This window comes from Oncorhynchus mykiss, chromosome 1 (assembly GCF_013265735.2).
Source record: "Oncorhynchus mykiss isolate Arlee chromosome 1, USDA_OmykA_1.1, whole genome shotgun sequence".
Classification (NCBI taxonomy): domain Eukaryota; kingdom Metazoa; phylum Chordata; class Actinopteri; order Salmoniformes; family Salmonidae; genus Oncorhynchus; species Oncorhynchus mykiss.
Genome location: NC_048565.1, coordinates 58499612 through 58514897, shown reverse-complemented (window position 1 = coordinate 58514897; position 15286 = coordinate 58499612). Strand labels below are relative to the sequence as shown.

The window sequence follows — 15286 nt, the reverse complement described above, 5'->3', positions numbered from 1 at the left end:
GGGCTAGACATAAGCGAGTTAATTGTGTTACCCTTCAGTGGAGAATGATCTTCTTTGATTGGTTAAATAAGCTGGAATCTCATGTCAGCTGGATCATTTGCTTGCTTACAATGTGAAAGAATATTGTGTATGTTAGGCTACATCTTCACCCCTCCAGGATCTAGCTCTCATCTAGGTTGCGTAGGTGTAAGGATGCACAACCTCTGCTCCCTGTTCTTTTCATGAAAGATGATTTATCTAGAAATAATGAATAAATTAAGTTCACCATATGGACAGCAGGTGGGAGCAGTCACCTATGAATATAGTCGTTTTCTGTCCTGATTCTTATGAATGGAGCCGACGATTCTGCTGTAAGCCAATTTATCACAAGCTCTCCCTTCAGTTCCCCACAGTTCAATTGCAGGATATCCTGAGACACACCACAGTGATAAATGGTAATGAATGAACAACATTGAGTGAATTAATACATATAAATACTGATCAGGTGAGGGAAGCGCTATGTATAACTGCTCATAATTCAGCTTCTGACGGTCCTTTCTCTCTGGGTATGTCCAAAATGTCTACCCCCTACATATCAAAATGTATTAAATATATTTCTCACCCATCTATACACAATACCCCATAATGACAGTGAAAACATGTTTTTAGACATTTGGGCTAATTTGATTTTCTAGGTAAGCCTCTAAGAGCTTTCCACACCTGGATGTTGCTACATTTGCCCTATTTATTTATTTATTTTTCTTCCCCCAAAGTTCTTCAACCTCAAATTGGTTTTTGATCATTGCTAGACTTCCATTTTCAGGTCTTGCCATATATTTTCAACTCGTGTAGATTTGGGTTTTAGGTTATTGCCCCGCTGAAAGGTGACTGAATCTCCCAGTGTCTGTCTGGTGAAATGCAGACTGAACTAGGATTTTGCCTGTGCTTAGCTCGATTTGATATATATTTTTTTTGTCCTGAAAAACTCCTCAGTCCTTAACGATTACAAGCATGCATACCCCAAACATGATGAAGCCACTACTATGCTTGAAAATATGGAGAGTGGAACTTAGTAATGTGGTGGTTTGCTTTTGCCCCGAACATAACTTTTTGTCTTTAATACAAAGTGTTAATTGCTTTGCCACATTTTTTACAGTATTACTTTAGTGCCTTGTTGCAAACAGGATGCATGTTTTGGAATATTTGTATTCTGTACAGGCTTTCATCCTTTTCCCTCTCAATTCTGTAACTATTGTGGAGTAACTACAATGTTGTTGTTCCATCCTCAGTTTTATCCTATCACAGCCATTAAACTCTTAAGTGTTATAGTCCTTCCTCTCTGGTAACTTGAGTTAGGAAGGACGCCTGTATCTTCGTAGTGACTGGGTGTACCATCCAAAGTTGAATTATTAACTTCACCATGCTCAAACGGATATTCAATGTCTACTTATTTATTTTTACCATCTAGTAATAGGTGCCCTTTGCAAGGCACTGGAAAACCTCCCTGGTCTTTGGTCGAATCTGTTTTGAAATTCACTGCTCGACCGAGAGACCTTACAATTATGTGTATGTGTGGGCGGCAGAGATGTGGTAGTCAACATTTTTTTTAAACCGGGTGAGTCCATGCAACTTTGACTTGTTAAGCATTACTTCTGAACTTATTTAGGCTTGCCAAATCAAATCAAATCAAATTTTATTTGTCACATACACATGGTTAGCAGATGTTAATGCGAGTGTAGCGAAATGCTTGTGCTTCTAGTTCCGACAATGCAGTAATAACAAGTAATCTAACTAACAATTCCAAAACTACTGTCTTGTACACAGTGTAAGGGGATAAAGAATATGTACATAAGGATATATGAATGAGTGATGGTACAGAGCAGCATAGGCAAGATACAGTAGATGGTATCGGGTACAGTATGTACAAATGAGATGAGTATGTAAACAAAGTGGCATAGTATAGTATAAAGTGGCTAGTGATACATGTATTACATAAGGATACCGTCGATGATATAGAGTACAGTATATACGTATGCATATGAGATGAATAATGTAGGGTAAGTAACATTTATATAAGGTAGCATTGTTTAAAGTGGCTAGTGATATATTTACATCATTCCCATCAATTCCCATTATTAAAGTGGCTGGAGTTGAGTCAGTGTCAGTGTGTTGGCAGCAGCCACTCAGTGTTAGTGGTGGCTGTTTAACAGTCTGATGGCCTTGAGATAGAAGCTGTTTTTCAGTCTCTCGGTCCCAGCTTTGATGCACCTGTACTGACCTCGCCTTCTGGATGATAGCGGGGTGAACAGGCAGTGGCTCGGGTGGTTGATGTCCTTGATGATCTTTATGGCCTTCCTGTGACATCGGGTGGTGTAGGTGTCCTGGAGGGCAGGTAGTTTGCCCCCGGTGATGCGTTGTGCAGACCTCACTACCCTCTGGAGAGCCTTACGGTTGAGGGCGGTGCAGTTGCCATACCAGGCGGTGATACAGCCCGCCAGGATGCTCTCGATTGTGCATCTGTAGAAGTTTGTGAGTGCTTTTGGTGACAAGCCGAATTTCTTCAGCCTCCTGAGGTTGAAGAGGCGCTGCTGCGCCTTCTTCACGATGCTGTCTGTGTGAGTGGACCAATTCAGTTTGTCTGTGATGTGTATGCCGAGGAACTTAAAACTTGCTACCCTCTCCACTACTGTTCCATCGATGTGGATGGGGGGGTGTTCCCTCTGCTGTTTCCTGAAGTCCACAATCATCTCCTTAGTTTTGTTGACGTTGAGTGTGAGGTTGTTTTCCTGACACCACACTCCGAGGGCCCTCACCTCCTCCCTGTAGGCCGTCTCATCGTTGTTGGTAATCAAGCCTACCACTGTTGTGTCGTCCGCAAACTTGATGATTGAGTTGGAGGCGTGCGTGGCCACGCAGTCGTGGGTGAACAGGGAGTACAGGAGAGGGCTCAGAACGCAACCTTGTGGGGCCCCAGTGTTGAGGATCAGCGGGGAGGAGATGTTGTTGCCTACCCTCACCACCTGGGGGCGGCCCGTCAGGAAGTCCAGTACCCAGTTGCACAGGGCGGGGTCGAGACCCAGGGTCTCGAGCTTGATGACGAGCTTGGAGGGTACTATGGTGTTGAATGCCGAGCTGTAGTCGATGAACAGCATTCTCACATAGGTATTCCTCTTGTCCAGATGGGTTAGGGCAGTGTGCAGTGTGGTTGAGATTGCATCGTCTGTGGACCTATTTGGGCGGTAAGCAAATTGGAGTGGGTCTAGGGTGTCAGGTAGGGTGGAGGTGATATGGTCCTTGACTAGTCTCTCAAAGCACTTCATGATGACGGATGTGAGTGCTACGGGGCGGTAGTCATTTAGCTCAGTTACCTTAGCTTTCTTGGGAACAGGAACAATGGTGGCCCTCTTGAAGCATGTGGGAACAGCAGACTGGTATAGGGATTGATTGAATATGTCCGTAAACACACCGGCCAGCTGGTCTGCGCATGCTCTGAGGGCGCGGCTGGGGATGCCATCTGGGCCTGCAGCCTTGCGAGGGTTAACACGTTTAAATGTCTTACTCACCTCGGCTGCAGTGAAGGAGAGACCGCATGTTTTCGTTGCAGGCCGTGTCAGTGGCACTGTATTGTCCTCAAAGCGGGCAAAAAAGTTATTTAGTCTGCCTGGGAGTAAGACATCCTGGTCCGTGACTGGGCTGGGTTTCTTCCTGTAGTCCATGATTGACTGTAGACCCTGCCACATGCCTCTTGTGTCTGAGCCGTTGAATTGAGATTCTACTTTGTCTCTGTACTGGCGCTTAGCTTGTTTGATAGCCTTGCGGAGGGAATAGCTGCACTGTTTGTATTCGGTCATGTTACCAGACACCTTGCCCTGATTAAAAGCAGTGGTTCGCGCTTTCAGTTTCACACGAATGCTGCCATCAATCCACGGTTTCTGGTTAGGGAATGTTTTAATCGTTGCTATGGGAACGACATCTTCAACGCACGTTCTAATGAACTCGCACACCGAATCAGCGTATTCGTCAATGTTGTTATCTGACGCAATACGAAACATCTCCCAGTCCACGTGATGGAAGCAGTCTTGGAGTGTGGAGTCAGCTTGGTCGGACCAGCGTTGGACAGACCTCAGCGTGGGAGCCTCTTGTTTTAGTTTCTGTCTGTAGGCAGGGATCAACAAAATGGAGTCGTGGTCAGCTTTTCCGAAAGGGGGGCGGGGCAGGGCCTTATATGCGTCGCGGAAGTTAGAGTAACAATGGTCCAAGGTCTTTCCTCCCCTGGTTGCGCAATCGATATGCTGATAAAATTTGGGGAGTCTTGTTTTCAGATTAGCCTTGTTAAAATCCCCAGCTACAATGAATGCAGCCTCCGGATAAATTGTTTCCAGTTTGCAGAGAGTTAAATAAAGTTCGTTCAGAGCCATCGATGTGTCTGCTTGGGGGGGGATATATACGGCTGTGATTATAATCGAAGAGAATTCTCTTGGTAGATAATGCGTCCTACATTTGATTGTGAGGAATTCTAAATCAGGTGAACAGAAGGATTTGAGTTCCTGTATGTTTCTTTCATCGCACCATGTCACGTTAGTCATAAGGCATACGCCCCCGCCCCTCTTTTTACCAGAAAGATGTTTTTTCCTGTCTGCGCGATGCGTGGAGAAACCTGTTGGCTGCACCGCTTCGGATAGCGTCTCTCCAGTAAGCCACGTTTCCGTGAAGCAAAGAACGTTACAGTCTCTGATGTCCCTCTGGAATGCTACCCTTGCTCGGATTTCATCAACCTTGTTGTCAAGAGACTGGACATTGGCAAGAAGAATGCTAGGGAGTGGTGCGCGCTGTGCCCGTCTCCGGAGTCTGACCAGAAGACCGCCTCGTTTCCCTCTCTTTCGGAGTCGTTTTTTTGGGTCGCTGCATAGGATCCACTCCGTTGTCCTGTTTGTAAGGCAGAACACAGGATCCGCGTCGCGAAAAACATATTCTTGGTCGTACTGATGGTGAGTTGATGCTGATCTTATATTCAGTAGTTCTTCTCGACTGTATGTAATGAAACCTAAGATGACCTGGGGTACTAATGTAAGAAATAACACGTAAAAAAACAAAAAACTGCATAGTTTCCTAGGAACGCGAGGCGGCCATCTCTGTCGGCGCCGGAAGCCATAAAGGGTTTGAATGCTTTAATTTGTAAAATGTTCTAAAAGCATAAATCCACTTTCACATTATGGGGTATTGTGTGTGTGTGTAGGCCAGTGACAAAACATTTATTATTTTTAAATTCAATACTGTACACATACCTTTAATGGTACTCTGTGGATATAGCCAATTTGTTACTTGTTGTGTATTTATTCCTTGTACTATTATTTTCATATTTTCTTCCGCTCTGCATTGTTGGGAAGGGCCCATTAAGTAAATATGGCGTTGTTAGTTTACACCTGTTGTTTGTGAAGCATGTGACAAATAACATTTGATTTGAAATGGCATCCTATTCCCTATGTAGTGCACTACTTTTGACCAGGGGCCATAGCTCTGGTCAAAAGAAGTGCACTTTATAGGGAATAGGGTGGACACAGTCTTTTTCCAGACAAACTAAACACCGTTGCACACTTTGAGGATAATACAGTGTCACTGACGCAGCCTGCTACCAAAGACTGCCGGCTCTCCTTCTCTGTGGCCGTCGTGAGTAAGACATTTAAACGTGTTAACCCTCACAAGGCTGCCGGCCCATACGGCATCCCAAGCAGTGTCCTCAGAGCATGCGCAGACCAGCTGGCTGGTGTGTTTACGGACATATTCAATCTCTCCCTATCCCAGTGCCCACATGCTTCAAGATGGCTACCATTGTACCTGTACCCAAGAAGGCCAAGGTAACTGAACTAAATTACTATTGCCCTATAGCACTCACGCTGTCATGAAGTGAAGTGCTTTGAGAGACTAGTCAAAGATCCATACACCTCCACCCTAGACCCACTTCATTTTGCATACTACCCCAATAGGTCCACAGACGATGCAATCTCCTGCACACTGCCCTATCCCATCTGGACAAGAGGAATACCTATGTGAGAATGCTGTTCGTTGACAGCTCAGCATTCAACACCGTAGTACCATCCAAGCTCATTAAACTTGAGGCCCTGGGACTCAACCACATCCTGTGCAATTGGGTCCTGGACTTCCCGATGGGCCGCCCCCAGGTGGTGAAGGTAGGAAACATCACCCCTTTGCTGATCCTCAATACTGGGGCCTTACAAGGGTGCATGCTCAGCCCCCTCCTGTTCTCCCTGTTTACCCATGACTGCGTGGTCATGCACACTTCCAACTCAATCAAGTTTGCAGACAACACAATGACGAGACGGCCTACAGGGAGGAGGTGAGGGCCCTTGGCGTGTGGTGTCAGGAAAACAACGTTCCTCAGTGTCCACATCACGGACAAACTGAATGATCCATCCACACAGACAGTGTGGTGAAGAAGGCGCAATAGCGCCTCTTCATCCTCAGGAGGCTGAAGAAATTTGGCTTGTCACCTAAAGCACTCTCAAATTTTTACAGGTGCAAAATTGAGTGCATTGTGTCAGGCTGTATCACTGCCTGGTACGGCAACTGTACTACCCACAACCGCAGGGCTCTCCAGAGAGTGGTGTGGTCTGCACAACACATCACCGGGGGCAAACTACCTGCCCTCCAGGACACCTACAACACCCAATGTCACAGGAAGGCCTAAAAGATTATCAAGGACAAGAACCACCGAGCCACTGCCTGTTAACCTCGCTACCATCCAGAAGGCGAGGTCAGTACAGGTGCATCGAAGCTGGGACCGAGAGACTGAAAAACCGCTATCAACCCCATCACACTGTTCAATAGCCATCACTAGCCGGCTTCCACCTGGTTACGCAACCCTGCACCTTAGAGGATTCTGCCCTGTATACATAGACATGGAATCACTGGCCACTTTTAAATAATGGAACACTAGTCACTTTAATGTTTACGTACTGCTTTACTCATCTCATATGTATTCTATTTTACTGTGTTTTAGTCAATGCCACTCCGACATTGCTCAATCAAATATTTCTTAATTGCTTTCTTTTACTTTTAGATTTGTGTGTACTGTTGTGAATTGTTTTTAGATACTACTGCACTGTTGGAGCTAGGATAACAAGCATTTCGTTACACTTGCAATAACATCTGCTAAATATGTGTATATGACCAATACAATTATATTTGAGACTAACTATCTCCTTATTCAGTGAGCTCACTGGCTTTGGGTGCTGATATGGAGAGTGTGTAACGTGCCCTGAGGGACACCGCACTGTACATATCTGATGTTAGAGAAGCTTCCATTGAAGAACACTGGGTTGTATTGGATAAATAACTCCAACCATGGGATGGCAGGTGACGTAAAGACATAGCAAGTAATTTTGTTTCAATAGCAATTTATGATCAGGTTGTGACGGTAAGGACAGGTTGTTAAACCCCCAGTGCTCTCTCTGCTGCCTACGCCCCTGCCATAAATATACATGCCAACACCGCTGCAAGGCTAGAGGCTAGCACAGAGGGATGACGCAGCAACAAAACGACCTCTTCTACTGGAAAACATTAAATCGTATGTGGGTGGTACGAGAGAAAATCAGTCTGTTTTCCTGTGCTTGTATTACTAGGCTACTTAATGAAAAGTGTTTGTGTGGCTGAGGGGGCAGGGAGAGTGCTATAGATTTGATGAAGTGTTAACTGCTGGAGTGGGAGACTCGGTCTTCCACAGGAATAGATCTGTCATTTTCTTTACCAAGGCTGCATGCTCTGTCCTCGAGTACCTCTTTGTGTGTGTGTGTGTGTGTGTGTGTGTGTGTATCTGCTAAAGAGAAGGGGTAAATTGTCTAGCGACGTGTCATGTGACAGAGGGAAAGTATGGTTGAAGTCGGAAGTTTACATACACCTTAGCCAACTACATTTAAACTCAGTTTTTCACAATTCCTGACATTTAATCCTAGTAAAAATTCCCTGTCAGTCAGGATCACTATTTTATTTTAAGACTGAAATGTCAGAATAATAGTAGAGAATTATTTATTTCAGCTTTTATTTCTTTCATCACATTCCCAGTGAGTAGGAAGTTTACATACTAATTGAGTGTATTTGGTAGCATTGCCTTTAAATTGTTTAACTTAGGTCAAACATTTCGGGGAACCTTCCACAAGCTTCCCACAATAAGTTGGGTGAATTTTGACCCATTCCTCCTGACAGAGCTGGTGTAACTGAGTCAGGTTTGTTGGCCTCCTTGCTCGCACACACTTTTTCAGTTCTGCCACAAATTTTCTCCGGGAGTGAGGTCAGGGCTTTGTGATGGCCAGTCCAATACCTTGACTTTGTTGTCCTTAAGCCATTTTGCCACATCTTTGGAAGTATGCTTGGGATCATTTTCCATTTGGAAGACCCATTTGCGACCCAACTAACTTCTTTGGGGTAGGGGGCAGTATTGGGAATTTTGGATAAAAAGTGTGCCCAAACTAAGCTGCCTGCTACTCAGCCATAAAAGCTAGAATATGCATATCATTAATAGAAAACACTCTGAAGTCTCTAAAACAGTTTGAATGATGTCTGTGAGTATAACAGAACTCATATGGCAGGCAAAAACCTGAAGAAATCCAACCAGGAAGTGGGAAATCTGAGGTTTGTAGTTTCTCAACTCAGCCCCAAACCAATATCCCACTGTGTATTTGATATGTTGCACTTCCCACGGCTTCCAGAGTGCCACAGCCTCAGTCGCGCGCTCACGTGAAAGGTAGCTACTTTTAACTTCATTTTTGAAGACAAAGGAATTGTACGGTTGGAGTATTATTGAAGATTTATGTTAGGATGGTTTTTAAAGATTGATTCTAAACATCGTTTGACATGTTGCTACGAACTGTAACAAACTTAAAAACTTTTCGTCTGCTCCTAGTGAAAGCTTGTCATGAATGTGGATTAACAAACATTTATTGTGGAACTGGGATTACTCGGAGTGCATTCTGATGAAGATCATCTAAGGTAAGTGAATATTTATAATGCTATTCTGACATCTGACTCCAACATGGCGGATATCTGTTTTGCTTGATATGGGCTCTGAGCGCCGTACTTTATTTCTGCTTGATTATTGCTTTTTCGGTAAAGTTCTTCAGAAGTCTGACACAGCGGTTGCATCTATAATTCCGTGCATATTACTTGTATTTTCATCATTTTATGAGCATGTCTGTAAATTGATGTGGCTCTCTGCAAAATCACTGGATGTTTTGGAACTACTGAACGTAACGCGCCAATGTAAACTTTACCGAACAAAACATACATGTATTATGTAACATGAAGTCCTATGAGTGTCATCTGATGAAGATCATCAAAGGTTAGTGATTTAATTTGATCTATATTTCTGCTTTTTGTGACTCCTTTCTTTAGTTGGAAAATGGCTGAATGCTTTCTGTGACTAGTTGCTGACCGTACATAATGAAATGTTTTGCTTTCGCCGAAAAGCGTTTTTGAAATTGGACACTATGGTTGGATTAACTTCTTTACGCTACCCATCCCTTAAGCGGGATAATTGGCATCAGCAACCGGTGAATAGCATAGCGCCACAGTCAAATAATATTACAAAAAATATTCATATTCATGATATCACAAGTGCAATATTGTAAAACACAGTTTAGCCTTTTGTTTATCCACCTGTCTCAGATTTTGAAATTCTGCTTTACAGCGAAAGCAATCCAAGCGTTTTGTAAATTTATCGATCACATGACAAAACATTAAGTACACTTAGCATCAGGTAGCTTTGTCACGAAAATCAGAAAAGCAATCAAAAAAAGAATGTACCTTTGATCTTCGGATGTTTTCACTCACGAGACTCCCAGTTACACAACAAATGTTCCTTTTGTTCCATAAAGATTATTTTTATATCCAAAATACCTCAGTTTGTTTGGCGCGTTATGTTCAGAAATCCACAGGAAAGAGCGGTCACGACAGCGCAGACAATTCCAAATAGTTTCCATTATGTCCACAGAAACATGTCAAACGTTTTTTATAATATTATATAATCGATATGTCAACCGCAAATGTCTTTCACAGTAGGAGAGAAAAGCAATACCTATTCAAACTCTGTTGCCCGAGCAAAACTCATGTGACCACTTGACGCGATGTTATCGTTCTGGCTCATTTTTCAAAATAAAAGCCTGAAAATGTCTGAAGACCGACACCTTGAGGAAGCGATAGGAAAAGGAATTTGGTTGATATCCCTTTAAATGGAGCAATGGGAGGCTATGGAACATGGAGTTTTCAAAATAAATCAAACCAGGAAGTGGCTTCTTTCTCAGGGTTTTGCCTGCAATATCAGTTCTGTTATACTCCCAGACAATATTTTGACAGTTTTGGAAACTTTAGAGTTGTGTATCCTAATCTGTCGATTATATGCATATTCTAGCATCTGGTCCTGAGAAATAGGCCGTTTACGTTGGGAACGTTATTTTTCCAAACATAAAAATAGTACCCCCCCCCAGCTTCAAGAGGTTAACAATAATTTTATCTTTAAAATGGTGTAAAATACCTCTGAGGAATTTTAATTATTGTATTTCTGTTTTGAATTTGGCGCCCTGCATTTTCACTCGCTGTTGAGGTGGGACGCTAGCCTACCTAGAGGTTAACTTCCTGACTAAAGTCTTGATGTTGCTTCAGTATATGGACATCATTTTCCTGCCTCATGATGCCATCTTTTGTGAAGTGCACCAGTCCCTCCTGCAGCAAAGCACCCCCACAACATGATGCTGCCACCCCCGTGCTTCACGGTTAGGATGGTGTTCTTCGGCTTGCAAGCCTCCCCCTTTATCCTCCAAACATAACGATGGTCATTATGGCCTAACAGTTCCATTTTTGTTTCATCAGACCAGAGTACATTTCTTTAAAAAGTATGATCTTTGTCCCCATGTGCAGTGGCAAACCGTAGTCTGGCTTTTTATGGAGGTTTTGGAGCAGTGGCTTCTTCCTTGCTGAGCGGCCTTTCAGGTTATGTCGAAATAGGACTCGTTTTACTGTTGATATAGCTACTTTAGTACCTGTTTCCTCCATCTTCACAGGGTCCTTTGCTGTTGTTCTGGGATTGATTTGCACTTTTCGCACCAAAGTACGTTCATCTCTAGGAGACAGACCTTCCTAAGCGGTATAATGGCTGCGTGGTCCCATGGTGTTTACTTGCTTACTCTTGTTTGTACAGATGAACATGGTACCTTCAGGCGTTTTGAACTTGTAGACTTGTGGTCTACAATTTTTTTTCTGAGGTCTTTATTTTTTTGGGGTGGTTTTGCCATGATGTCAAGCAAAGAGGCACTGAGTTTTTGAAGGTAGGCCTTGAAATACATCCACAGGTACACCTCCAATTGACTCAAACGATGTCAATTAGCCTATCAGAAGCTTCTAAAGCCATGACATAATTTTCCAAGCTGTTTAAAGGCACAGTCAACTTAGTGTTTGTAAACTTCTGACCCACTGGAATTGTGATACAGTGAATTATAAGTGACATAATCTGTAAACAATTGTTGGAAAAATGACTTGTCATGCACAAAGTTGATGTCCTAACCGACTTGCCAAAACTATAGTTTAACAAGAAATTTGTTGAGTGGTTGAAACACTGAGGTTGGCGTCATTAAAACTTGTTTGTGAACTTCCGACTTCAACTGTAGGTCCTTGAAATAGAAATGTAAGTGCTTAAGTCTTTGCGTTTGACTTGCCAATGTCTGTATGAACCCTGTATTGGCTTCTTGTTCGGCTCGCAAATGAAAGATATAAAATCACTAGATATTGAAATTATGCACGCGTCATTTGCTTTCCTGTCAGATCTTGTCCCAGGCCGTTTTTTTTTTCCATTTGGACCAGTAGCTTTCAGTTGGCTCTGGCCCGGTGTGCCACTGGCAAATTTACCTGCATGTCATGCCCTGCGGTGCACTTAGGGCCTATATGTCTACTTCGTTGTGTAGCCGTTAGCGACGCTAATGATGGCCTTTTTAGTTTTCGGGTAGGTAGAAAGGCAATTGAAAAGTAGCTTCAAAGTTGCCTTTGCCTACCTGGTAGAATCATGCGTATTTGCAGTAATCCAGTGGCCATTCGTTTTCAAAACAATCACAAGTTCGGGACAGATACACCGCTAGCCAAACACAACTGTTTGGCTGGTGAGCACCTGAATAAAGGGTACCCTAAAGGGAAAAAAAATGGGGGAAATCATTCCTCCAATTTAGTTTTTTTCAGATTCTCCCCTCTAGAGGATTTTGCCGAAAAGAAAACCATGGTCATTTGAAATCTGTAACAAATAGATGTTGTACTTTTTGAAGTCTCTTTTCTTTGCTGTTACAGTAAATCTTCCCAAATCAATGTAAGAACACAAGGGCATGCACATTTTAAAAGATGCCTAGTCATTATTAGCCTGATTCTGTAGTGAATGCAAGCACATTATGGGACACAGGCCAAGGTCTGGATTCACAAAACCTTGTTAACACTAGAACTGCTGGGCCTCAATGGACTATCTAAAAAATAATAATTTAGCTGGTTTTATGAAGGCATTGGTAAACATTAGAATACGATTTGTATTTTATTTCAAATTACACAATAGCATTTTCATTTATTTTGCTTAACAAAATCAATGCAATAACACAATGCTAAAATTCAGGTGTTTGATTTTAAAAAATGAAGAAAAAAAAAAATGTCATGGAGTGCCTTTGTTACAACTATGAAACAAAGCATATGTGTTAACATGGTAACAGCTTATTTTTATAACCCTAATATTTAAAAAAATACACCAACCACTATGACACACAGTCAAAAGACGAGCGGTCAAATTATAAAAAGAAAAGTATCATAAACATAAGCGCCAAGTGGCCTTGATAAATAGTGAAACTGCACAAAAGCAATAAGGGTATTATAATGAATATAAGTGTTGATATGACAGCAGTCAGTCAATTATTGTCAGCTCGTGCTTGTGTTCATCATGCAATGGTATCAGTTGGATTTCCTTTAGCTGTTATCCCTTGTCCTAACAGTTGACAAAATGTTCAGAACTTTCACTTGCTTTACGCACTACATACCTTTTTTGTTTGTTGTGCTTAATAGTATCAGGTTTTCTTTGTCCCTGTGTCTTGTCATTCTTCAACTTGTCATTCTTTGTCATTCTAACCACTAGGCTACCCTGACTCGCCCTGGTCTTCATTCACAATTGGTGATAACATAATTATGCATTCTTCGCTCCCCCCGCACTCAACTCTCCCATTCTCCCATCATACTTTACTTATTTATTTAATCTGTAACGTGTGAAAATTAGTTCGATATGGTTTAAGTTAAGTTTCGAGGCAATTGTCGGGTGATTATCAACTGAGCACTGCACTCTCAGCTGTAGGAAGAGGGAGCAGTGTAGGCCTTACTGTTGGGATGAGAGGCAACGGGAAAACCGTTCAAGATGACGACATGCCCTCTTAAAACTGGTTATTACTCCAGTTCTGTGTGTGATATTAAGATTCTAACAACGGCAGTGTGTTACATAGACTGCAGTGTGTTACAAAGCTCTACTGGTTCTCGTTTAAAAAAATCTATATATTTTTGTACCTTATTTAATACTAGAACCGTCAAAGGCCAACGGCCACTGATTCTTCATTTTTGTAATTATAATTTTTTAAATAAGCCAAAAGAAAAAAACTATGTCCTACTCCTTCCTTGACTTTTCCTAAATGGTTGTATTTTACATCAGAATTTTGGAATCACAAACAGGAATAGGTGTGAAAATACTTTTCTAACTTAACCCACCAAGACAATATGCTGTAGGACGTTGGTACCTATTGCTAACTTAACCCACCAAGACAATATGCGGTAGGACGTTGGTACCCAGCCGGGCGCTAATGCCTCCCTCTCTCTCCTCACTGAATGAATGACAAATAGATGAATGGGCAATAATCATTCACCTTCACAATTTTCATTTAAAGATGGGCTTTTATGGGACTTTTATTTACTGTAATTCTATTACTAATCAAATGTATTTTAAGGGAAATGAAAACATGCTAAATGTTGCAGTAGGCCTTGAATGCAAACCATATCCTTGACTCTATCCAACTTGATGAGCAGGGAGAAAAAATTATGCCTGCACAGCCTGCCCATCGAAACTATATCTCAACTAATTTCACACATAATAAGAGTTAAGCCTATAGACAAGATTTAAATTGAAAATCATCCGACGGAAAATATTGTCAGTTGTAAAATTGTATATGGAGATGGACTCATCTTGTAATTTATAGATGCAGGGAAAGGATAATCACTTTATCAAAACCTCTTTTCAGTCACATGCAGGTAAAACATTTTGAATTTGATATACAATGCATTCGGAAAGTATTCAGACCTCGTGATTTCATTTTTTTAAACGCTACAGGCTTTTTCTAAAATTTGCACACAATACCCCATAATGACAAAGCAAAAAAACATTTGTATTTTTAATGTTAGCAAATGTATTAATAAAATATACCTTCTTTACCTAAATATTCAGACCCTTTGCTATGAGACTTGAAATTGAGCACACAAAACACATCTGTCTATATTAGGTCCCACAGTTGACAGTGCGTGTCAGAGCAAAACCCAAGCCATGAAGTCTAAGGAATTGCTGCAGCATTGAAGTGGCCTCCATCCTTCTTTAATGGAAGCAGTTTGGAACCACCAAGACACTTCCTAGAGCTGTCCGCCTAGCTAAACTGAGCAATCGGGGGAGAAGGTCCTTGGTCAGGGAGGTGACCAAGAACCCGATAGTCACTCTGACAGAGCTCCAGAGTTCCTTTGTGGAGATGTGAAAGTTGTCCTTCTGGAAGGTTAACTATCTCTTCAGCACTCCACCCATCGGGCCTTTATGGTAGAGTGGCCAGACGGAAGCCACTCCTCAGACAGCCCGCTTGGAGTTTGCCAAAGGCACCTAAAGGACTCTGACCATGAACAACAAGATTCTCTGGTCTGATGAAACTAAGATTGAACTCTTTGGCCTGAATACCAATCGTCACGTCTGCAGGAAACCAGGCACCATCCCTTCCAACAGGGCAACGACCCTAAGCACACAGCCAAGACAACTCAACACTGGCTTTGGGACAAGTCTCTAAATGTCCTTGAGTGGCCCAGCCAGAGCCCGGACTTGAACCCGATCGAACATCTCTGGAGAGACCTGAACATAGCTGTGCAGCTACCCATCCAACCTGACAGTTCTTGAGAGGATCTGCAGAGAAAAATGGGAGAAACTCTCCAAATACAGGTGTCAAGCTTGTGGCGTCATACCCAAGAAGGCTGTAATCACTGCCAAAGG

At 42.5% G+C, this 15286-nt stretch overlaps 1 protein-coding gene across 5 annotated transcripts in view; it reads left to right on the top strand.

Annotated features, from left to right (window-relative positions):
• Window positions 1–15286, top strand: part of LOC110532479 (arginyl-tRNA--protein transferase 1) — a 181452-nt gene that overhangs the window by 20199 nt on the left and 145967 nt on the right. The window lies entirely within an intron of this gene.